Here is a 27272-nt window from a genome sequence, read left to right as displayed (position 1 = left end):
TACTGTGTCCCCCCATATTGTACTACAGTATTCACATTGAGGTATCTGGGTGGGTTTATTACTGAGATGCAGATATCTCCTGCTGAGCTCCAGGTGATCACTGTGTTCCCCCATATTGTACTACAGTATTCACATTGAAGTATCCGGGGGTCTATGTTACTGAGATGTAGATATCTCCTGCTGAGCTCCAGGTGATTACTCTGTCACCCCATATTGTACTACAGTATTCACATTGAGGTATCCGGGGGTCTATGTTACTGAGATGCATATATCTCCTGCTGAGCTCCAGGTGATCACTGTGTCCCCCCATATTGCACTACATTATTCACATTGAGGTATCCGGGGGTCTATGATACTGAGATGCAGAAATCTCCTGCTGAGCTCCAGGTGATCACTGTGTCCCCCCATATTGTACTACAGTATTCACATTGAGGTATACAGAGGTCTTTATTACTGAGATGCAGATATCTCCTGCTGAGCTCCAGGTGATCACTGTGCCCCCCCCCCCCCACCCATATTGTACTACAGTATTCACATTGAGATATCCGGGAGTCTTTATTACTGAGATGCAGATATATCCTGCTGAGCTCCAAGTGATCACTGTGCCCACCCATTTTGTACTACAGTACTCACATTGAGGTATCTGAGGGTCTATGTTACTGAGATGCAGATATCTCCTGCTGAGCTCCAGGTGATTACTGTGTCACCCAATATTGTACTACACTATTCACATTGAGGTATCCGGGGGTCTATGTTACTGAGATGTAGATATCTCCTGCTGAGCTCCAGGTGATCACTGTGTCACCCCATATTGTACAAGAGTATTCACATTGAGGTAACCAGGGGTCTATGTTACTGAGATGCAGAAATCTCCTGCTGAACTCCAGGTGATCAATATGTCCCCCCATATTGTACTACAGTATTCACATTGAGGTATCCGGCGGTCTATGTTACAGAGATGTAGATATCTCCTGCTGAGGTCCAGGTGATCACTGTGTCACCCCATATTGTACTACAGTATTCACATTGAGGTATCCGGGGGTCTTTATTACTGAGATGCAGATATCTCCTACTGAGCTCCAGGTAATCACTGTGTCCCCAATATTGTACTACAGTATTCACATTGAGGTATCCGGGGGGTTTTATTATTGAGATGCAGATATCTCCTGCTGAGCTCCAGGCAATCACTGTCATCCCGTATTGTACTACAGTATTCACATTGAGGTATCCGGGGGTCTATGTTACTGAGATGCAGATATCTCCTGCTGAGCTCCAGGTGATTACTGTGTCCCTCCATATTGTACTACAGTATTCACATTGAGGTATCTGGGGATCTTTATTACTGAGATGCAGATATCTATGTTACTGAGATGTAGATATCTCCTGCTGAGCTCCAGGTGATTACTGTGTCACCCCATATTGTACTACAGTATTCACATTGAGGTATCCGGGGGTCTATGTTACTGAGATGCATATATCTCCGGCTGAGCTCCAGGTGATCACTGTGTCCCCCCATATTGCACTACATTATTCACATTGAGGTATCCGGGGGTCTATGATACTGAGATGCAGAAATCTCCTGCTGAGCTCCAGGTGATCACTGTGTCTACCCATATTGTACTACAGTATTCACATTGAGGTATCCGGAGGTCTTTATTACTGAGATGCAGATATCTCCTGCTGAGCTCCAAGTGATCACTGTGCCCCCCCCCCATATTGTACTACAGTATTCACATTGAGGTATCTGGGGGTCTATGTTACTGAGATGCAGATATCTCCTGCTGAGCTCCAGGTGATTACTGTGTCACCCAATATTGTACTACACTATTCACATTGAGGTATCCGGGGGTCTACGTTACTGAGATGTAGATATCTCCTGCTGAGCTCCAGGTGATCACTGTGTCACCCCATATTGTACTACAGTATTCACATTGAGGTATCCGGGGGTCTTTATTACTGAGATGCAGATATCTCCTACTGAGCTCCAGGTAATCACTGTGTCACTCCATATTGTACTACAGTATTCACATTGAGGTATCTGGGGGTATATGTTACTGAGATGCAGATATCTACTGCTGAGCTCCGAGTGATTACTGTGTCACCCCATATTGTACTACACTATTCACATTGAGGTATCCGGGGGTCTATGTTACTGAGATGCAAAAATCTCCTGCTGAGCTCCAGGTGATCACTGTGTCACCCCATATTGTACTACAGTATTCACATTGAGGTATCCAGGGGTCTATGTTACTGAGATGCAGAAATCTCCTGCTGAGCTCCAGGTGATCAATATGTCCCCCCATATTGTACTACAGTATTCACATTGAGGTATCTGGGGTTCTATGTTACTGAGATGCAGATATCTACTGCTGAGCTCCAGGTGATTACTGGGTCACCCCATATTGTACTACACTATTCACATTGAGGTATCCAGGGGTCTATGTTACTAAGATGTAGATATCTCCTGCTGAGCTCCAGGTGATCACTGTGTCACCCCATATTGTACTACAGTATTCACATTGAGGTATCCGGGGGTCTATGTTACTGAGATGCAAAAATCTCCTGCTGAGCTCCAGGTGATCACTGTGTCACCCCATATTGTACTACAGTATTCACATTGAGGTATTTGGGGGTCTATGTTACTGAGATGTAGATATCTCCTGCTGAGCTCCAGGTGATCAATATGTCCCCTCATATTGTACTACAGTATTCACATTGAGGTATCTGGGGGTCTATGTTACTGAGATGCAAATATCTACTGCTGAACTCCAGGTGATTACTGTGTCACCCCATATTGTACTACACTATTCACATTGAGGTATCCGGGGGTCTATGTTACTGAGATGTATATATCTCCTGCTGAGCTCCAGGTGATCACTGTGTCCCCAATATTGCACTACAGTATTCACATTGAGGTATCCGGGGGTTTTTATTATTGAGATGCAGATATCTCCTGCTGAGCTCCAGGCAATCACTGTGTCGTCCCGTATTGTACTACAGTATTCACATTGAGGTATCCGGGGGTCTATGTTACTGAGATGCACATATCTCCTGCTGAGCTCCAGGTGATCACTGTGTCCCCCCATATTGCACTACATTATTCACATTGAGGTATCCGGGGGTCTATGATACTGAGATGCAGAAATCTCCTGCTGAGCTCCAGGTGATCACAGTGTCCCCCCATATTGTACTACAGTATTCACATTGAGGTATCCGGAGGTCTTTATTACTGAGATGCAGATATCTCCTGCTGAGCTCCAAGTGATGACTGTGCCCCCCCCATATTGTACTACAGTATTCACATTGAGGTATCTGGAGGTCTATGTTGCTGAGATGCAGATATCTCCTGCTGAGCTCCAGGTGATTACTGTGTCACCCAATATTGTACTACACTATTCACATTGAGGTATCCAGGGGTCTATGTTACTGAGATGTAGATATCTCCTGCTGAGCTCCAGGTGATCACTGTGTCACCCCATATTGTACTACAGTATTCACATTGAGGTATCCGGGGGTCTATGTTACTGAGATGCAGAAATCTCCTGCTGAGCTCCAGGTGATCACTGTGTCACCCCATATTGTACTACAGTATTCACATTGAGGTATCTGGGGGTCTTTGTTACTGAGATGCAGATATCTCCTGCTGATCTCCAGGTGATTACTGTGTCACCTCATATTGTACTACACTATTCACATTGAGGTATCCGGGGGTCTATGTTACGGAGATGTAGATATCTCCTGCTGAGCTCCAGGTGATCACTGTGTCACCCCATATTGTTCTACAGTATTCACATTGAGGTATCCAGGGGTCTATGTTACTGAGATGCAGAAATCTCCTGCAGAACTCCAGGTGATCAATATGTCACCCCATATTGTACTACAGTATTCACATTTAGGTATCCGGGGGTCTATGTTACAGAGATGTAGATATCTCCTGCTGAGGTCCAGGTGATCACTGTGTCACCCCATATTGTACTACAGTATTCACACTGAGGTATCCGGGGGTCTTTATTACTGAGATGCAGATATCTCCTACTGAGCTCCAGGTAATCACTGTGTCCCCAATATTGTACTACAGTACTCACATTGAGGTATCCGGGGGGTTTTATTATTGAGATGCAGATATCTCCTGCTGAGCTCCAGGCAATCACTGTGTCATCCCGTATTGTACTACAGTATTCACATTGAGTTATCCGGGGGTCTATGTTACTGAGATGCAGATATCTCCTGCTGAGCTCCAGGTGATTACTGTGTCCCCCCATATTGTACTACAGTATTCACATTGAGGTATCTGGGTGGGTTTATTACTGAGATGCAGATATCTCCTGCTGAGCTCCAGGTGATCACTGTGTTCCCCCATATTGTACTACAGTATTCACATTGAAGTATCCGGGGGTCTATGTTACTGAGATGTAGATATCTCCTGCTGAGCTCCAGGTGATTACTCTGTCACCCCATATTGTACTACAGTATTCACATTGAGGTATCCGGGGGTCTATGTTACTGAGATGCATATATCTCCTGCTGAGCTCCAGGTGATCACTGTGTCCCCCCATATTGCACTACATTATTCACATTGAGGTATCCGGGGGTCTATGATACTGAGATGCAGAAATCTCCTGCTGAGCTCCAGGTGATCACTGTGTCCCCCCATATTGTACTACAGTATTCACATTGAGGTATACAGAGGTCTTTATTACTGAGATGCAGATATCTCCTGCTGAGCTCCAGGTGATCACTGTGCCCCCCCCCCCCCCACCCATATTGTACTACAGTATTCACATTGAGATATCCGGGAGTCTTTATTACTGAGATGCAGATATATCCTGCTGAGCTCCAAGTGATCACTGTGCCCCCCCATTTTGTACTACAGTACTCACATTGAGGTATCTGAGGGTCTATGTTACTGAGATGCAGATATCTCCTGCTGAGCTCCAGGTGATTACTGTGTCACCCAATATTGTACTACACTATTCACATTGAGGTATCCGGGGGTCTATGTTACTGAGATGTAGATATCTCCTGCTGAGCTCCAGGTGATCACTGTGTCACCCCATATTGTACAAGAGTATTCACATTGAGGTAACCAGGGGTCTATGTTACTGAGATGCAGAAATCTCCTGCTGAACTCCAGGTGATCAATATGTCCCCCCATATTGTACTACAGTATTCACATTGAGGTATCCGGCGGTCTATGTTACAGAGATGTAGATATCTCCTGCTGAGGTCCAGGTGATCACTGTGTCACCCCATATTGTACTACAGTATTCACATTGAGGTATCCGGGGGTCTTTATTACTGAGATGCAGATATCTCCTACTGAGCTCCAGGTAATCACTGTGTCCCCAATATTGTACTACAGTATTCACATTGAGGTATCCGGGGGGTTTTATTATTGAGATGCAGATATCTCCTGCTGAGCTCCAGGCAATCACTGTCATCCCGTATTGTACTACAGTATTCACATTGAGGTATCCGGGGGTCTATGTTACTGAGATGCAGATATCTCCTGCTGAGCTCCAGGTGATTACTGTGTCCCTCCATATTGTACTACAGTATTCACATTGAGGTATCTGGGGATCTTTATTACTGAGATGCAGATATCTATGTTACTGAGATGTAGATATCTCCTGCTGAGCTCCAGGTGATTACTGTGTCACCCCATATTGTACTACAGTATTCACATTGAGGTATCCGGGGGTCTATGTTACTGAGATGCATATATCTCCGGCTGAGCTCCAGGTGATCACTGTGTCCCCCCATATTGCACTACATTATTCACATTGAGGTATCCGGGGGTCTATGATACTGAGATGCAGAAATCTCCTGCTGAGCTCCAGGTGATCACTGTGTCTACCCATATTGTACTACAGTATTCACATTGAGGTATCCGGAGGTCTTTATTACTGAGATGCAGATATCTCCTGCTGAGCTCCAAGTGATCACTGTGCCCCCCCCCCATATTGTACTACAGTATTCACATTGAGGTATCTGGGGGTCTATGTTACTGAGATGCAGATATCTCCTGCTGAGCTCCAGGTGATTACTGTGTCACCCAATATTGTACTACACTATTCACATTGAGGTATCCGGGGGTCTACGTTACTGAGATGTAGATATCTCCTGCTGAGCTCCAGGTGATCACTGTGTCACCCCATATTGTACTACAGTATTCACATTGAGGTATCCGGGGGTCTTTATTACTGAGATGCAGATATCTCCTACTGAGCTCCAGGTAATCACTGTGTCACTCCATATTGTACTACAGTATTCACATTGAGGTATCTGGGGGTATATGTTACTGAGATGCAGATATCTACTGCTGAGCTCCGAGTGATTACTGTGTCACCCCATATTGTACTACACTATTCACATTGAGGTATCCGGGGGTCTATGTTACTGAGATGCAAAAATCTCCTGCTGAGCTCCAGGTGATCACTGTGTCACCCCATATTGTACTACAGTATTCACATTGAGGTATCCAGGGGTCTATGTTACTGAGATGCAGAAATCTCCTGCTGAGCTCCAGGTGATCAATATGTCCCCCCATATTGTACTACAGTATTCACATTGAGGTATCTGGGGTTCTATGTTACTGAGATGCAGATATCTACTGCTGAGCTCCAGGTGATTACTGGGTCACCCCATATTGTACTACACTATTCACATTGAGGTATCCAGGGGTCTATGTTACTAAGATGTAGATATCTCCTGCTGAGCTCCAGGTGATCACTGTGTCACCCCATATTGTACTACAGTATTCACATTGAGGTATCCGGGGGTCTATGTTACTGAGATGCAAAAATCTCCTGCTGAGCTCCAGGTGATCACTGTGTCACCCCATATTGTACTACAGTATTCACATTGAGGTATTTGGGGGTCTATGTTACTGAGATGTAGATATCTCCTGCTGAGCTCCAGGTGATCAATATGTCCCCTCATATTGTACTACAGTATTCACATTGAGGTATCTGGGGGTCTATGTTACTGAGATGCAAATATCTACTGCTGAACTCCAGGTGATTACTGTGTCACCCCATATTGTACTACACTATTCACATTGAGGTATCCGGGGGTCTATGTTACTGAGATGTATATATCTCCTGCTGAGCTCCAGGTGATCACTGTGTCCCCAATATTGCACTACAGTATTCACATTGAGGTATCCGGGGGTTTTTATTATTGAGATGCAGATATCTCCTGCTGAGCTCCAGGCAATCACTGTGTCGTCCCGTATTGTACTACAGTATTCACATTGAGGTATCCGGGGGTCTATGTTACTGAGATGCACATATCTCCTGCTGAGCTCCAGGTGATCACTGTGTCCCCCCATATTGCACTACATTATTCACATTGAGGTATCCGGGGGTCTATGATACTGAGATGCAGAAATCTCCTGCTGAGCTCCAGGTGATCACAGTGTCCCCCCATATTGTACTACAGTATTCACATTGAGGTATCCGGAGGTCTTTATTACTGAGATGCAGATATCTCCTGCTGAGCTCCAAGTGATCACTGTGCCCCCCCCATATTGTACTACAGTATTCACATTGAGGTATCTGGAGGTCTATGTTGCTGAGATGCAGATATCTCCTGCTGAGCTCCAGGTGATTACTGTGTCACCCAATATTGTACTACACTATTCACATTGAGGTATCCAGGGGTCTATGTTACTGAGATGTAGATATCTCCTGCTGAGCTCCAGGTGATCACTGTGTCACCCCATATTGTACTACAGTATTCACATTGAGGTATCCGGGGGTCTATGTTACTGAGATGCAGAAATCTCCTGCTGAGCTCCAGGTGATCACTGTGTCACCCCATATTGTACTACAGTATTCACATTGAGGTATCTGGGGGTCTTTGTTACTGAGATGCAGATATCTCCTGCTGATCTCCAGGTGATTACTGTGTCACCTCATATTGTACTACACTATTCACATTGAGGTATCCGGGGGTCTATGTTACGGAGATGTAGATATCTCCTGCTGAGCTCCAGGTGATCACTGTGTCACCCCATATTGTTCTACAGTATTCACATTGAGGTATCCAGGGGTCTATGTTACTGAGATGCAGAAATCTCCTGCAGAACTCCAGGTGATCAATATGTCACCCCATATTGTACTACAGTATTCACATTTAGGTATCCGGGGGTCTATGTTACAGAGATGTAGATATCTCCTGCTGAGGTCCAGGTGATCACTGTGTCACCCCATATTGTACTACAGTATTCACACTGAGGTATCCGGGGGTCTTTATTACTGAGATGCAGATATCTCCTACTGAGCTCCAGGTAATCACTGTGTCCCCAATATTGTACTACAGTACTCACATTGAGGTATCCGGGGGGTTTTATTATTGAGATGCAGATATCTCCTGCTGAGCTCCAGGCAATCACTGTGTCATCCCGTATTGTACTACAGTATTCACATTGAGTTATCCGGGGGTCTATGTTACTGAGATGCAGATATCTCCTGCTGAGCTCCAGGTGATTACTGTGTCCCCCCATATTGTACTACAGTATTCACATTGAGGTATCTGGGTGGGTTTATTACTGAGATGCAGATATCTCCTGCTGAGCTCCAGGTGATCACTGTGTTCCCCCATATTGTACTACAGTATTCACATTGAAGTATCCGGGGGTCTATGTTACTGAGATGTAGATATCTCCTGCTGAGCTCCAGGTGATTACTCTGTCACCCCATATTGTACTACAGTATTCACATTGAGGTATCCGGGGGTCTATGTTACTGAGATGCATATATCTCCTGCTGAGCTCCAGGTGATCACTGTGTCCCCCCATATTGCACTACATTATTCACATTGAGGTATCCGGGGGTCTATGATACTGAGATGCAGAAATCTCCTGCTGAGCTCCAGGTGATCACTGTGTCCCCCCATATTGTACTACAGTATTCACATTGAGGTATACAGAGGTCTTTATTACTGAGATGCAGATATCTCCTGCTGAGCTCCAGGTGATCACTGTGCCCCCCCCCCCACACCCATATTGTACTACAGTATTCACATTGAGATATCCGGGAGTCTTTATTACTGAGATGCAGATATATCCTGCTGAGCTCCAAGTGATCACTGTGCCCCCCCATTTTGTACTACAGTACTCACATTGAGGTATCTGAGGGTCTATGTTACTGAGATGCAGATATCTCCTGCTGAGCTCCAGGTGATTACTGTGTCACCCAATATTGTACTACACTATTCACATTGAGGTATCCGGGGGTCTATGTTACTGAGATGTAGATATCTCCTGCTGAGCTCCAGGTGATCACTGTGTCACCCCATATTGTACAAGAGTATTCACATTGAGGTAACCAGGGGTCTATGTTACTGAGATGCAGAAATCTCCTGCTGAACTCCAGGTGATCAATATGTCCCCCCATATTGTACTACAGTATTCACATTGAGGTATCCGGCGGTCTATGTTACAGAGATGTAGATATCTCCTGCTGAGGTCCAGGTGATCACTGTGTCACCCCATATTGTACTACAGTATTCACATTGAGGTATCCGGGGGTCTTTATTACTGAGATGCAGATATCTCCTACTGAGCTCCAGGTAATCACTGTGTCCCCAATATTGTACTACAGTATTCACATTGAGGTATCCGGGGGGTTTTATTATTGAGATGCAGATATCTCCTGCTGAGCTCCAGGCAATCACTGTCATCCCGTATTGTACTACAGTATTCACATTGAGGTATCCGGGGGTCTATGTTACTGAGATGCAGATATCTCCTGCTGAGCTCCAGGTGATTACTGTGTCCCTCCATATTGTACTACAGTATTCACATTGAGGTATCTGGGGATCTTTATTACTGAGATGCAGATATCTATGTTACTGAGATGTAGATATCTCCTGCTGAGCTCCAGGTGATTACTGTGTCACCCCATATTGTACTACAGTATTCACATTGAGGTATCCGGGGGTCTATGTTACTGAGATGCATATATCTCCGGCTGAGCTCCAGGTGATCACTGTGTCCCCCCATATTGCACTACATTATTCACATTGAGGTATCCGGGGGTCTATGATACTGAGATGCAGAAATCTCCTGCTGAGCTCCAGGTGATCACTGTGTCTACCCATATTGTACTACAGTATTCACATTGAGGTATCCGGAGGTCTTTATTACTGAGATGCAGATATCTCCTGCTGAGCTCCAAGTGATCACTGTGCCCCCCCCCCCATATTGTACTACAGTATTCACATTGAGGTATCTGGGGGTCTATGTTACTGAGATGCAGATATCTCCTGCTGAGCTCCAGGTGATTACTGTGTCACCCAATATTGTACTACACTATTCACATTGAGGTATCCGGGGGTCTACGTTACTGAGATGTAGATATCTCCTGCTGAGCTCCAGGTGATCACTGTGTCACCCCATATTGTACTACAGTATTCACATTGAGGTATCTGGGGGTCTTTATTACTGAGATGCAGATATCTCCTACTGAGCTCCAGGTAATCACTGTGTCACTCCATATTGTACTACAGTATTCACATTGAGGTATCTGGGGGTATATGTTACTGAGATGCAGATATCTACTGCTGAGCTCCGAGTGATTACTGTGTCACCCCATATTGTACTACACTATTCACATTGAGGTATCCGGGGGTCTATGTTACTGAGATGCAAAAATCTCCTGCTGAGCTCCAGGTGATCACTGTGTCACCCCATATTGTACTACAGTATTCACATTGAGGTATCCAGGGGTCTATGTTACTGAGATGCAGAAATCTCCTGCTGAGCTCCAGGTGATCAATATGTCCCCCCATATTGTACTACAGTATTCTCATTGAGGTATCTGGTGGTCTATGTTACTGAGATGCAGATATCTACTGCTGAGCTCCAGGTGATTGCTGTGTCACCCCATATTGTACTACACTATTCACATTGAGGTATCCGGGGGTCTATGTTACTGAGATGTAGATATCTCCTGCTGAGCTCCAGGTCATCACTGTGTCACCCCATATTGTACTACAGTATTCACATTGAGGTATCCAGGGGTCTATGTTACTGAGATGCAAAAATCTCCTGCTGAGCTCCAGGTGATCACTGTGTCACCCCATATTGTACTACAGTATTCACATTTAGGTATCCGGGGGTCTATGTTACTGAGATGTAGATATCTCCTGCTGAGCTCCAGGTGATCACTGTGTCACCCCATATTGTACTGCAGTATTCACATTGAGGTATCCGGGGGTCTTTATTACTGAGATGCAGATATCTCCTACTGAGCTCCAGGTAATCACTGTGTCACCCAATATTGTACTACACTATTCACAGTGAGGCATCCGGGGGTCTATGTTACTGAGGTGTAGATATCTCCTGCTGAGCTCCAGGTGATCACTGTGTCACCCCATATTGTACTACAGTATTCACATTGAGGTATCCGGGGGTCTATGTTACTGAAATGCAGAAATATCCAGCTGAGCTCCAGGTGATCACTGTGTCACCCCATATTGTACTACAGTATTCACATTGAGGTATCTGGGGGTATATGTTACTGAGATGCAGATATCTACTGCTGAGCTCCAGGTGATTACTGTGTCACCCAATATTGTACTACACTATTCACATTGAGGTATCCAGGGGTCTATGTTACTGAGATATAGATATCTCCTGCTGAGCTCCAGGTGATCACTGTGTCACCCCATATTGTACTACAGTATTCACATTGAGGTATCCGGGGGTCTATGTTACTGAGATGCAGAAATCTCCTGCTGAGCTCCAGGTGATCACTGTGTCACCCCATATTGTACTACAGTATTCACATTGAGGTATCTGGGGGTCTTTGTTACTGAGATGCAGATATCTCCTGCTGATCTCCAGGTGATTACTGTGTCACCTCATATTGTACTACACTATTCACATTGAGGTATCCGGGGGTCTATGTTACGGAGATGTAGATATCTCCTGCTGAGCTCCAGGTGATCACTGTGTCACCCCATATTGTTCTACAGTATTCACATTGAGGTATCCAGGGGTCTATGTTACTGAGATGCAGAAATCTCCTGCAGAACTCCAGGTGATCAATATGTCACCCCATATTGTACTACAGTATTCACATTTAGGTATCCGGGGGTCTATGTTACAGAGATGTAGATATCTCCTGCTGAGGTCCAGGTGATCACTGTGTCACCCCATATTGTACTACAGTATTCACACTGAGGTATCCGGGGGTCTTTATTACTGAGATGCAGATATCTCCTACTGAGCTCCAGGTAATCACTGTGTCCCCAATATTGTACTACAGTACTCACATTGAGGTATCCGGGGGGTTTTATTATTGAGATGCAGATATCTCCTGCTGAGCTCCAGGCAATCACTGTGTCATCCCGTATTGTACTACAGTATTCACATTGAGTTATCCGGGGGTCTATGTTACTGAGATGCAGATATCTCCTGCTGAGCTCCAGGTGATTACTGTGTCCCCCCATATTGTACTACAGTATTCACATTGAGGTATCTGGGTGGGCTTATTACTGAGATGCAGATATCTCCTGCTGAGCTCCAGGTGATCACTGTGTTCCCCCATATTGTACTACAGTATTCACATTGAAGTATCCGGGGGTCTATGTTACTGAGATGTAGATATCTCCTGCTGAGCTCCAGGTGATTACTCTGTCACCCCATATTGTACTACAGTATTCACATTGAGGTATCCGGGGGTCTATGTTACTGAGATGCATATATCTCCTGCTGAGCTCCAGGTGATCACTGTGTCCCCCCATATTGCACTACATTATTCACATTGAGGTATCCGGGGGTCTATGATACTGAGATGCAGAAATCTCCTGCTGAGCTCCAGGTGATCACTGTGTCCCCCCATATTGTACTACAGTATTCACATTGAGGTATCTGGGGGTCTATGTTACTGAGATGCAGATATCTCCTGCTGAGCTCCAGGTGATTACTGTGTCACCCAATATTGTACTACACTATTCACATTGAGGTATCCGGGGGTCTATGATACTGAGATGCAGAAATCTCCTGCTGAGCTCCAGGTGATCACTGTGTCCCCCCATATTGTACTACAGTATTCACATTGAGGTATACAGAGGTCTTTATTACCGAGATGCAGATATCTCCTGCTGAGCTCCAGGTGATCACTGTGCCCCCCCCCCCCCACCCATATTGTACTACAGTATTCACATTGAGATATCCGGGAGTCTTTATTACTGAGATGCAGATATATCCTGCTGAGCTCCAAGTGATCACTGTGCCCACCCATTTTGTACTACAGTACTCACATTGAGGTATCTGAGGGTCTATGTTACTGAGATGCAGATATCTCCTGCTGAGCTCCAGGTGATTACTGTGTCACCCAATATTGTACTACACTATTCACATTGAGGTATCCGGGGGTCTATGTTACTGAGATGTAGATATCTCCTGCTGAGCTCCAGGTGATCACTGTGTCACCCCATATTGTACAAGAGTATTCACATTGAGGTAACCAGGGGTCTATGTTACTGAGATGCAGAAATCTCCTGCTGAACTCCAGGTGATCAATATGTCCCCCCATATTGTACTACAGTATTCACATTGAGGTATCCGGCGGTCTATGTTACAGAGATGTAGATATCTCCTGCTGAGGTCCAGGTGATCACTGTGTCACCCCATATTGTACTACAGTATTCACATTGAGGTATCCGGGGGTCTATGTTACTGAGATGCATATATCTCCTGCTGAGCTCCAGGTGATCACTGTGTCCCCCCATATTGCACTACATTATTCACATTGAGGTATCCGGGGGTCTATGATACTGAGATGCAGAAATCTCCTGCTGAGCTCCAGGTGATCACTGTGTCCCCCCATATTGTACTACAGTATTCACACTGAGGTATCCGGGGGTCTTTATTACTGAGATGCAGATATCTCCTACTGAGCTCCAGGTAATCACTGTGTCCCCAATATTGTACTACAGTACTCACATTGAGGTATCCGGGGGGTTTTATTATTGAGATGCAGATATCTCCTGCTGAGCTCCAGGCAATCACTGTGTCATCCCGTATTGTACTACAGTATTCACATTGAGTTATCCGGGGGTCTATGTTACTGAGATGCAGATATCTCCTGCTGAGCTCCAGGTGATTACTGTGTCCCCCCATATTGTACTACAGTATTCACATTGAGGTATCTGGGTGGGCTTATTACTGAGATGCAGATATCTCCTGCTGAGCTCCAGGTGATCACTGTGTTCCCCCATATTGTACTACAGTATTCACATTGAAGTATCCGGGGGTCTATGTTACTGAGATGTAGATATCTCCTGCTGAGCTCCAGGTGATTACTCTGTCACCCCATATTGTACTACAGTATTCACATTGAGATATCCGGGGGTCTATGTTACTGAGATGCATATATCTCCTGCTGAGCTCCAGGTGATCACTGTGTCCCCCCATATTGCACTACATTATTCACATTGAGGTATCCGGGGGTCTATGATACTGAGATGCAGAAATCTCCTGCTGAGCTCCAGGTGATCACTGTGTCCCCCCATATTGTACTACAGTATTCACATTGAGGTATCTGGGGGTCTATGTTACTGAGATGCAGATATCTCCTGCTGAGCTCCAGGTGATTACTGTGTCACCCAATATTGTACTACACTATTCACATTGAGGTATCCGGGGGTCTATGATACTGAGATGCAGAAATCTCCTGCTGAGCTCCAGGTGATCACTGTGTCCCCCCATATTGTACTACAGTATTCACATTGAGGTATACAGAGGTCTTTATTACCGAGATGCAGATATCTCCTGCTGAGCTCCAGGTGATCACTGTGCCCCCCCCCCCCCCCACCCATATTGTACTACAGTATTCACATTGAGATATCCGGGAGTCTTTATTACTGAGATGCAGATATATCCTGCTGAGCTCCAAGTGATCACTGTGCCCACCCATTTTGTACTACAGTACTCACATTGAGGTATCTGAGGGTCTATGTTACTGAGATGCAGATATCTCCTGCTGAGCTCCAGGTGATTACTGTGTCACCCAATATTGTACTACACTATTCACATTGAGGTATCCGGGGGTCTATGTTACTGAGATGTAGATATCTCCTGCTGAGCTCCAGGTGATCACTGTGTCACCCCATATTGTACAAGAGTATTCACATTGAGGTAACCAGGGGTCTATGTTACTGAGATGCAGAAATCTCCTGCTGAACTCCAGGTGATCAATATGTCCCCCCATATTGTACTACAGTATTCACATTGAGGTATCCGGCGGTCTATGTTACAGAGATGTAGATATCTCCTGCTGAGGTCCAGGTGATCACTGTGTCACCCCATATTGTACTACAGTATTCACATTGAGGTATCCGGTGGTCTTTATTACTGAGATGCAGATATCTCCTACTGAGCTCCAGGTAATCACTGTGTCCCCAATATTGTACTACAGTATTCACATTGAGGTATCCGGGGGGTTTTATTATTGAGATGCAGATATCTCCTGCTGAGCTCCAGGCAATCACTGTCATCCCGTATTGTACTACAGTATTCACATTGAGGTATCCGGGGGTCTATGTTACTGAGATGCAGATATCTCCTGCTGAGCTCCAGGTGATTACTGTGTCCCTCCATATTGTACTACAGTATTCACATTGAGGTATCTGGGGATCTTTATTACTGAGATGCAGATATCTATGTTACTGAGATGTAGATATCTCCTGCTGAGCTCCAGGTGATTACTGTGTCACCCCATATTGTACTACAGTATTCACATTGAGGTATCCGGGGGTCTATGTTACTGAGATGCATATATCTCCGGCTGAGCTCCAGGTGATCACTGTGTCCCCCATATTGCACTACATTATTCACATTGAGGTATCCGGGGGTCTATGATACTGAGATGCAGAAATCTCCTGCTGAGCTCCAGGTGATCACTGTGTCTACCCATATTGTACTACAGTATTCACATTGAGGTATCCGGAGGTCTTTATTACTGAGATGCAGATATCTCCTGCTGAGCTCCAAGTGATCACTGTGCCCCCCCCCCATATTGTACTACAGTATTCACATTGAGGTATCTGGGGGTCTATGTTACTGAGATGCAGATATCTCCTGCTGAGCTCCAGGTGATTACTGTGTCACCCAATATTGTACTACACTATTCACATTGAGGTATCCGGGGGTCTACGTTACTGAGATGTAGATATCTCCTGCTGAGCTCCAGGTGATCACTGTGTCACCCCATATTGTACTACAGTATTCACATTGAGGTATCCGGGGGTCTTTATTACTGAGATGCAGATATCTCCTACTGAGCTCCAGGTAATCACTGTGTCACTCCATATTGTACTACAGTATTCACATTGAGGTATCTGGGGGTATATGTTACTGAGATGCAGATATCTACTGCTGAGCTCCGAGTGATTACTGTGTCACCCCATATTGTACTACACTATTCACATTGAGGTATCCGGGGGTCTATGTTACTGAGATGCAAAAATCTCCTGCTGAGCTCCAGGTGATCACTGTGTCACCCCATATTGTACTACAGTATTCACATTGAGGTATCCAGGGGTCTATGTTACTGAGATGCAGAAATCTCCTGCTGAGCTCCAGGTGATCAATATGTCCCCCCATATTGTACTACAGTATTCACATTGAGGTATCTGGGGTTCTATGTTACTGAGATGCAGATATCTACTGCTGAGCTCCAGGTGATTACTGGGTCACCCCATATTGTACTACACTATTCACATTGAGGTATCCAGGGGTCTATGTTACTAAGATGTAGATATCTCCTGCTGAGCTCCAGGTGATCACTGTGTCACCCCATATTGTACTACAGTATTCACATTGAGGTATCCGGGGGTCTATGTTACTGAGATGCAAAAATCTCCTGCTGAGCTCCAGGTGATCACTGTGTCACCCCATATTGTACTACAGTATTCACATTGAGGTATTTGGGGGTCTATGTTACTGAGATGTAGATATCTCCTGCTGAGCTCCAGGTGATCAATATGTCCCCTCATATTGTACTACAGTATTCACATTGAGGTATCTGGGGGTCTATGTTACTGAGATGCAAATATCTACTGCTGAACTCCAGGTGATTACTGTGTCACCCCATATTGTACTACACTATTCACATTGAGGTATCCGGGGGTCTATGTTACTGAGATGTATATATCTCCTGCTGAGCTCCAGGTGATCACTGTGTCCCCAATATTGCACTACAGTATTCACATTGAGGTATCCGGGGGTTTTTATTATTGAGATGCAGATATCTCCTGCTGAGCTCCAGGCAATCACTGTGTCGTCCCGTATTGTACTACAGTATTCACATTGAGGTATCCGGGGGTCTATGTTACTGAGATGCACATATCTCCTGCTGAGCTCCAGGTGATCACTGTGTCCCCCCATATTGCACTACATTATTCACATTGAGGTATCCGGGGGTCTATGATACTGAGATGCAGAAATCTCCTGCTGAGCTCCAGGTGATCACAGTGTCCCCCCATATTGTACTACAGTATTCACATTGAGGTATCCGGAGGTCTTTATTACTGAGATGCAGATATCTCCTGCTGAGCTCCAAGTGATCACTGTGCCCCCCCCATATTGTACTACAGTATTCACATTGAGGTATCTGGAGGTCTATGTTGCTGAGATGCAGATATCTCCTGCTGAGCTCCAGGTGATTACTGTGTCACCCAATATTGTACTACACTATTCACATTGAGGTATCCAGGGGTCTATGTTACTGAGATGTAGATATCTCCTGCTGAGCTCCAGGTGATCACTGTGTCACCCCATATTGTACTACAGTATTCACATTGAGGTATCCGGGGGTCTATGTTACTGAGATGCAGAAATCTCCTGCTGAGCTCCAGGTGATCACTGTGTCACCCCATATTGTACTACAGTATTCACATTGAGGTATCTGGGGGTCTTTGTTACTGAGATGCAGATATCTCCTGCTGATCTCCAGGTGATTACTGTGTCACCTCATATTGTACTACACTATTCACATTGAGGTATCCGGGGGTCTATGTTACGGAGATGTAGATATCTCCTGCTGAGCTCCAGGTGATCACTGTGTCACCCCATATTGTTCTACAGTATTCACATTGAGGTATCCAGGGGTCTATGTTACTGAGATGCAGAAATCTCCTGCAGAACTCCAGGTGATCAATATGTCACCCCATATTGTACTACAGTATTCACATTTAGGTATCCGGGGGTCTATGTTACAGAGATGTAGATATCTCCTGCTGAGGTCCAGGTGATCACTGTGTCACCCCATATTGTACTACAGTATTCACACTGAGGTATCCGGGGGTCTTTATTACTGAGATGCAGATATCTCCTACTGAGCTCCAGGTAATCACTGTGTCCCCAATATTGTACTACAGTACTCACATTGAGGTATCCGGGGGGTTTTATTATTGAGATGCAGATATCTCCTGCTGAGCTCCAGGCAATCACTGTGTCATCCCGTATTGTACTACAGTATTCACATTGAGTTATCCGGGGGTCTATGTTACTGAGATGCAGATCTCTCCTGCTGAGCTCCAGGTGATTACTGTGTCCCCCCATATTGTACTACAGTATTCACATTGAGGTATCTGGGTGGGTTTATTACTGAGATGCAGATATCTCCTGCTGAGCTCCAGGTGATCACTGTGTTCCCCCATATTGTACTACAGTATTCACATTGAAGTATCCGGGGGTCTATGTTACTGAGATGTAGATATCTCCTGCTGAGCTCCAGGTGATTACTCTGTCACCCCATATTGTACTACAGTATTCACATTGAGGTATCCGGGGGTCTATGTTACTGAGATGCATATATCTCCTGCTGAGCTCCAGGTGATCACTGTGTCCCCCCATATTGCACTACATTATTCACATTGAGGTATCCGGGGGTCTATGATACTGAGATGCAGAAATCTCCTGCTGAGCTCCAGGTGATCACTGTGTCCCCCCATATTGTACTACAGTATTCACATTGAGGTATACAGAGGTCTTTATTACTGAGATGCAGATATCTCCTGCTGAGCTCCAGGTGATCACTGTGCCCCCCCCCCCCCCCCCACCCATATTGTACTACAGTATTCACATTGAGATATCCGGGAGTCTTTATTACTGAGATGCAGATATATCCTGCTGAGCTCCAAGTGATCACTGTGCCCCCCCATTTTGTACTACAGTACTCACATTGAGGTATCTGAGGGTCTATGTTACTGAGATGCAGATATCTCCTGCTGAGCTCCAGGTGATTACTGTGTCACCCAATATTGTACTACACTATTCACATTGAGGTATCCGGGGGTCTATGTTACTGAGATGTAGATATCTCCTGCTGAGCTCCAGGTGATCACTGTGTCACCCCATATTGTACAAGAGTATTCACATTGAGGTAACCAGGGGTCTATGTTACTGAGATGCAGAAATCTCCTGCTGAACTCCAGGTGATCAATATGTCCCCCCATATTGTACTACAGTATTCACATTGAGGTATCCGGCGGTCTATGTTACAGAGATGTAGATATCTCCTGCTGAGGTCCAGGTGATCACTGTGTCACCCCATATTGTACTACAGTATTCACATTGAGGTATCCGGGGGTCTTTATTACTGAGATGCAGATATCTCCTACTGAGCTCCAGGTAATCACTGTGTCCCCAATATTGTACTACAGTATTCACATTGAGGTATCCGGGGGGTTTTATTATTGAGATGCAGATATCTCCTGCTGAGCTCCAGGCAATCACTGTCATCCCGTATTGTACTACAGTATTCACATTGAGGTATCCGGGGGTCTATGTTACTGAGATGCAGATATCTCCTGCTGAGCTCCAGGTGATTACTGTGTCCCTCCATATTGTACTACAGTATTCACATTGAGGTATCTGGGGATCTTTATTACTGAGATGCAGATATCTATGTTACTGAGATGTAGATATCTCCTGCTGAGCTCCAGGTGATTACTGTGTCACCCCATATTGTACTACAGTATTCACATTGAGGTATCCGGGGGTCTATGTTACTGAGATGCATATATCTCCGGCTGAGCTCCAGGTGATCACTGTGTCCCCCCATATTGCACTACATTATTCACATTGAGGTATCCGGGGGTCTATGATACTGAGATGCAGAAATCTCCTGCTGAGCTCCAGGTGATCACTGTGTCTACCCATATTGTACTACAGTATTCACATTGAGGTATCCGGAGGTCTTTATTACTGAGATGCAGATATCTCCTGCTGAGCTCCAAGTGATCACTGTGCCCCCCCCCCCATATTGTACTACAGTATTCACATTGAGGTATCTGGGGGTCTATGTTACTGAGATGCAGATATCTCCTGCTGAGCTCCAGGTGATTACTGTGTCACCCAATATTGTACTACACTATTCACATTGAGGTATCCGGGGGTCTACGTTACTGAGATGTAGATATCTCCTGCTGAGCTCCAGGTGATCACTGTGTCACCCCATATTGTACTACAGTATTCACATTGAGGTATCTGGGGGTCTTTATTACTGAGATGCAGATATCTCCTACTGAGCTCCAGGTAATCACTGTGTCACTCCATATTGTACTACAGTATTCACATTGAGGTATCTGGGGGTATATGTTACTGAGATGCAGATATCTACTGCTGAGCTCCGAGTGATTACTGTGTCACCCCATATTGTACTACACTATTCACATTGAGGTATCCGGGGGTCTATGTTACTGAGATGCAAAAATCTCCTGCTGAGCTCCAGGTGATCACTGTGTCACCCCATATTGTACTACAGTATTCACATTGAGGTATCCAGGGGTCTATGTTACTGAGATGCAGAAATCTCCTGCTGAGCTCCAGGTGATCAATATGTCCCCCCATATTGTACTACAGTATTCTCATTGAGGTATCTGGTGGTCTATGTTACTGAGATGCAGATATCTACTGCTGAGCTCCAGGTGATTGCTGTGTCACCCCATATTGTACTACACTATTCACATTGAGGTATCCGGGGGTCTATGTTACTGAGATGTAGATATCTCCTGCTGAGCTCCAGGTCATCACTGTGTCACCCCATATTGTACTACAGTATTCACATTGAGGTATCCAGGGGTCTATGTTACTGAGATGCAAAAATCTCCTGCTGAGCTCCAGGTGATCACTGTGTCACCCCATATTGTACTACAGTATTCACATTTAGGTATCCGGGGGTCTATGTTACTGAGATGTAGATATCTCCTGCTGAGCTCCAGGTGATCACTGTGTCACCCCATATTGTACTGCAGTATTCACATTGAGGTATCCGGGGGTCTTTATTACTGAGATGCAGATATCTCCTACTGAGCTCCAGGTAATCACTGTGTCACCCAATATTGTACTACACTATTCACAGTGAGGCATCCGGGGGTCTATGTTACTGAGGTGTAGATATCTCCTGCTGAGCTCCAGGTGATCACTGTGTCACCCCATATTGTACTACAGTATTCACATTGAGGTATCCGGGGGTCTATGTTACTGAAATGCAGAAATATCCAGCTGAGCTCCAGGTGATCACTGTGTCACCCCATATTGTACTACAGTATTCACATTGAGGTATCTGGGGGTATATGTTACTGAGATGCAGATATCTACTGCTGAGCTCCAGGTGATTACTGTGTCACCCCATATTGTACTACACTATTCACATTGAGGTATCCGGGGGTCTATGTTACTGAGATGTAGATATCTCCTGCTGAGCTCCAGGTGATCACTGTGTCACCCCATATTGTACTACAGTATTCACATTGAGGTATCCAGGGGTCTATGTTACTGAGATGCAGAAATCTCCTGCTGAGCTCCAGGTGATCAATATGTCCCCCCATATTGTACTACAGTATTCACATTGAGGTATCTGGTGGTCTATGTTACTGAGATGCAGATATCTACTGCTGAGCTCCAGGTGATTACTGTGTCACCCCATATTGTACTACACTATTCACATTGAGGTATCCGGGGGTCTATGTTACTGAGATGCAAAAATCTCCTGCTGAGCTCCAGGTGATCACTGTGTCACCCCATATTGTACTACAGTATTCACATTTAGGTATCCGGGGGTCTATGTTACTGAGATGTAGATTTCTCCTGCTGAGCTCCAGGTGATCACTGTGTCACCCCATATTGTACTACAGTATTCACATTGAGGTATCCGGGGGTCTTTATTACTGAGATGCAGATATCTCCTACTGAGCTCCAGGTAATCACTGTGTCCCCAATATTGTACTACAGTATTCACATTGAGGTATCCGGGGGTTTTTATTATTGAGATGCAGATATCTCCTGCTGAGCTCCAGGCAATCACTGTCATCCCGTATTGTACTACAGTATTCACATTGAGGTATCCGGGGGTCTATGTTACTGAGATGCAGATATCTCCGGCTGAGCTCCAGGTGATTACTGTGTCCCCCCATATTGTACTACAGTATTCACATTGAGGTATCCGGAGGTCTTTATTACTGAGATGCAGATATCTCCTGCTGAGCTCCAGGTGATCACTGTGTCACCCCATATTGTACTACAGTATTCACATTTAGGTATCCGGGGGTCTATGTTACTGAGATGCAGATATCTCATGCTGAGCTCCAGGTGATCAATATGTCCCCCCATATTGTACTACAGTATTCACATTTAGGTATCCGGGGGTCTATGTTAAAGAGATGTAGATATCTCCTGCTGAGGTCCAGGTGAAAACTGTGTCACCCCATATTGTACTACAGTATTCACATTGAGGTATCCCGGGGTCTTTATTACTGAGATGCAGATATCTCCTACTGAGCTCCAGGTAATCACTGTGTCCCCCCATATTGTACTACAGTATTCACATTGAGGTATCCGGGGTTTTTTATTACTGAGATGCAGATATCTCCTGCTGAGCTCCAGGCAATCACTGTGTCATCCCATATTGTACTACAGTATTCACATTGAGGTATCCGGGGGTCTATGTTACTGAGATGCAGATATCTCTTGCTGAGCTCCAGGTGATCACTGTGACCCCCCCCCCCCCATATTGTACTACAGTATTCACATTGAGGTATCTGGGGGTCTTTATTACTGAGATGCAGATATCTCCTGCTGAGCTCCAGGTGATCACTGTGTCCCCCCATATTGTACTACAGTATTCACATTGAGGTACCCGGTGGTCTATGTTACTGAGATGTAGATATCTCCTGCTGAGCTCCAGGTGATTACTGTGTCCCCCCATATTGTACTACAGTATTCACATTGAGGTATCTGGGGGTCTTTATTACTGAGATGCAGATATCTCCTGCTGAGCTCCAGGTGATCACTGTGTCCCCCCATATTGTACTACAGTATTCACATTTAGGTATCCGGGGGTCTATGTTACTGAGATGTAGATATCTCCTGCTGAGCTCCAGGTGATCACTGTGACCCCCCATATTGTACTACAGTATTCACATTGAGGTATCTGGGGGTCTATGTTACTGAGATGCAGATATCTTCTGCTGAGCTCCAGGTGATCACTGTGTCCCCCCATATGGTACTACAGTATTCACATTGAGGTATCCGGGGTCTATGTTACTGAGATGCAGATGTCTCCTGCTGAGCTCCCGGTGATCACTGTGTCCCCCATATTGTACTACAGTATTCACATTGAGGTATCCGGGGGTCTATGTTATTGAGATGCAGATATCTCCTGCTGAGCTCCAGGTGATTACTGTGTCCCCCCATATTGTACTACAGTATTCACATTGAGGTATCCGGAGGTCTTTATTACTGAGATGCAGATATCTCCTGCTGAGCTCCAGGTGATCACTGTGTCACCCCATATTGTACTACAGTATTCACATTTAGGTATCCGGGGGTCTATGTTACTGAGATGCAGATATCTCATGCTGAGCTCCAGGTGATCAATATGTCCCCCCATATTGTACTACAGTATTCACATTTAGGTATCCGGGGGTCTATGTTAAAGAGATGTAGATATCTCCTGCTGAGGTCCAGGTGAAAACTGTGTCACCCCATATTGTACTACAGTATTCACATTGAGGTATCCCGGGGTCTTTATTACTGAGATGCAGATATCTCCTACTGAGCTCCAGGTAATCACTGTGTCCCCCCATATTGTACTACAGTATTCACATTGAGGTATCCGGGGTTTTTTATTACTGAGATGCAGATATCTCCTGCTGAGCTCCAGGCAATCACTGTGTCATCCCATATTGTACTACAGTATTCACATTGAGGTATCCGGGGGTCTATGTTACTGAGATGCAGATATCTCTTGCTGAGCTCCAGGTGATCACTGTGACCCCCCCCCCATATTGTACTACAGTATTCACATTGAGGTACCCGGTGGTCTATGTTACTGAGATGTAGATATCTCCTGCTGAGCTCCAGGTGATTACGGTGTCCCCCCATATTGTACTACAGTATTCACATTGAGGTATCTGGGGGTCTTTATTACTGAGATGCAGATATCTCCTGCTGAGCTCCAGGTGATCACTGTGTCCCCCCATATTGTACTACAGTATTCACATTTAGGTATCCGGGGGTCTATGTTACTGAGATGTAGATATCTCCTGCTGAGCTCCAGGTGATCACTGTGTCCCCCCATATTGTACTACAGTATTCACATTGAGGTATCCGGGGTCTATGTTACTGAGATGCAGATGTCTCCTGCTGAGCTCCAGGTGATCACTGTGTCCCCCCATATTGTACTACAGTATTCACATTGAGGTATCTGGGGGTCTTTATTACTGAGATGCAGATATCTCCTGCTGAGCTCCAGGTGATTACTGTGTCCCCCCATATTGTACTACAGTATTCACATTGAGGTATCTGGGGGTCTATGTTACTGAGATGCAGATATCTCCTGCTGAGCTCCAGGTGATCACTGTGTCCCCCCATATTGTACTACAGTATTCACATTGAGGTATCCGGGGTCTATGTTACTGAGATGCAGATGTCTCCTGCTGAGCTCCAGGTGATCACTGTGTCCCCCCATATTGTACTACAGTATTCACGTTGAGGTATCCGGGGTTCCTTGTTACTGAGCTCACTGACCTGTGCTCAGTCTCCTCAGCGTGTTTCACCCATGGGCACATCAGGAGGTTTTTGTTATTACTCATTAGCCAACATTATTAGCCCCGGCTACGATGTGAGGGGCGCGGGCTGGCACTGATGCCGGACATTTATAGAGAAACCCCCCCGCCTCCTCTCTGTGAGGCGCATTCACTCCGGCCTCAGGTACTGCCCTACGTCTCCATAGTTTATAGGCTGCGGATGACGGATTCTCCATTGTCCTTCATCCTGCAGCCGTCTGAATTGATCTAATGTGGACGGGAACCAGCTAAGCCGCATTCTGCCCACAGCTGTTACCTCACTGTTCACACCACACAGAGACCCAAAAAGAGTCTCCGTGCTGAAGGGGTTAATGCCCCCCTGCGCCCAGTAATGGGGGACCTCCACATACCTCTACCTGCAGAGCCGCCACCACATATATGGCTGCTCTGTGCGCACAGGAGCTGTGATGAGGTCACAGGAGGGGAGGAGTCAGGGGTCACATGATCAGGGGCCTCAGTGGATGCAGGACTCTGCTGTGCTGGTTGTCATGGTGCTGGATGAGGTGAAGTTTATGTGTGGGGTCAGGAGGGGTTTACAGTGTGGATGTAGCAGAGCCGCGTGTGTACGAGGTGTACGGAGCGGAGCCGAGTGTGTACGAGGTGTACGGAGCAGAGCCGTGTGTGTACGAGGTGTACGGAGCGGAGCCGCGTGTGTACGAGGTGTACGGAGCGGAGCCGTGTGTGTACGAGGTGTACGGAGCGGAGCCGCGTGTGTACGAGGTGTACGGAGTGGAGCCGCGTGTGTGCGAGGTGTACGGAGCGGAGCCGTGTGTGTACGAGGTGTACGGAGCAGAGCCGCGCTTGTACGAGGTGTACGAAGCGGAGCCGCGTGTGTACGAGGTGTACGGAGCGGAGCCGCGCGTGTACGAGGTGTACGGAGCGGAGGCGCGCGTGTACGAGGTGTACGGAGCGGAGGCGCGCGTGTACGAGGTGTACGGAGCGGAGGCGCGCGTGTACGAGGTGTACGGAGCGGAGGCGCGCGTGTACGAGGTGTACGGAGCGGAGGCGCGCGTGTACGAGGTGTACGGAGCGGAGGCGCGCGTGTACGAGGTGTACGGAGCGGAGGCGCGCGTGTACGAGGTGTACGGAGCGGACGCGCGCGTGTACGATGTGTACGGAGCGGACGCGCGCGTGTACGATGTGTACGGAGCGGAGGCGCGCGTGTACGATGTGTACGGAGCGGAGGCGCGCGTTTACGAGGTGTACGGAGCGGAGGCTCGCGTGTACGAGGTGTACGGAGCGGAGGCTCGCGTGTACGAGGTGTACGGAGCGGAGGCGCGCGTGTACGATGTGTACGGAGCGGAGGCTCGCGTTTACGAGGTGTACGGTGCGGAGGCTCGCGTGTACGAGGTGTACGGAGCGGAGGCTCGCGTGTACGATGTGTACGGAGCGGAGGCGCGCGTGTACGATGTGTACGGAGCGGAGGCTCGCGTGTACAAGGTGTACGGTGCGGAGGCTCGCGTGTACGAGGTGTACGGAGCGGAGGCTCGCGTGTACGAGGTGTACGGAGCGGAGCCGCGCGTGTACGAGGTGTACGGAGCGGAGCCGCGCGTGTACGAGGTGTACGGAGCGGAGCCGCGCGTGTACGAGGTGTATGGAGCGGAGCCGCGCGTGTACGAGGTGTACGGAGCGGAGCCGCGCGTGTACGAGGTGTACGGAGTGGAGCCGCGCGTGTACGAGGTGTACGGAGCGGAGACGTGCATGTATGAAGTGTACGGAGCAGAGCCGTGCATGTATGAAGTGTATGGAGCAGAGCCGTGCGTATACGAGATGTATGGAGCAGAGCCGTGCGTATACGAGGTGTATGGAGCAGAGCCGCGCGTGTACGAGGTGTTTGGAGCGGAGCTGCTCGTGTATGAAGCGTGCGGAGCTGCACGTGTACGTGGTGCGTGGAGCGGAGCCGTGTGTCTATACCTCCCAACTTTTGAAGAATAGTACGAGGGACTGATGTTGCTGCAAATTTTAGCCATGCCCATTTACTATTTCTTTCTCCCCTGGCAGGAGGAGTTGTCATAGGGGCGCTGGTAGTGAGGGACATTCAGCAGAGCACCCGGGTAGAATGACTCGCTCCATCGAGCGGCTCCGGAGCTGCGCTCATTGAGTGACAGGACACCGCTCCTGAGCGCAGCTTCGGGGCCCGCTGGAGCGGCTCATTTTCCTTG

At 46.5% G+C, this 27272-nt stretch overlaps 1 protein-coding gene across 1 annotated transcript in view; it reads right to left on the bottom strand.

Annotated features, from left to right (window-relative positions):
• The window catches only part of LOC141270827 (gastrula zinc finger protein XlCGF66.1-like), a 91463-nt gene extending 65973 nt beyond the window's left edge, over positions 1 to 25490 (bottom strand). Inside the window, exon 1 of the mRNA XM_073680929.1 lies at positions 25461 to 25490. The gene's annotated coding sequence lies outside the window, so the exon portion shown is untranslated. The remainder of the gene's footprint in view (positions 1 to 25460) is intronic.
• Positions 25491 to 27272: the final 1782 nt, after the last annotated feature.

The sequence above is a fragment of the Phyllobates terribilis genome, unplaced genomic scaffold (genome assembly GCF_046119375.1).
Source record: "Phyllobates terribilis strain yellow unplaced genomic scaffold, ASM4611937v1 Scaffold_5__5_contigs__length_657084704, whole genome shotgun sequence".
Classification (NCBI taxonomy): Eukaryota; Metazoa; Chordata; class Amphibia; order Anura; family Dendrobatidae; genus Phyllobates; species Phyllobates terribilis.
Note: the sequence above shows the minus strand (reverse complement) of the source record. Positions and strands in the feature narration are given on the sequence as shown.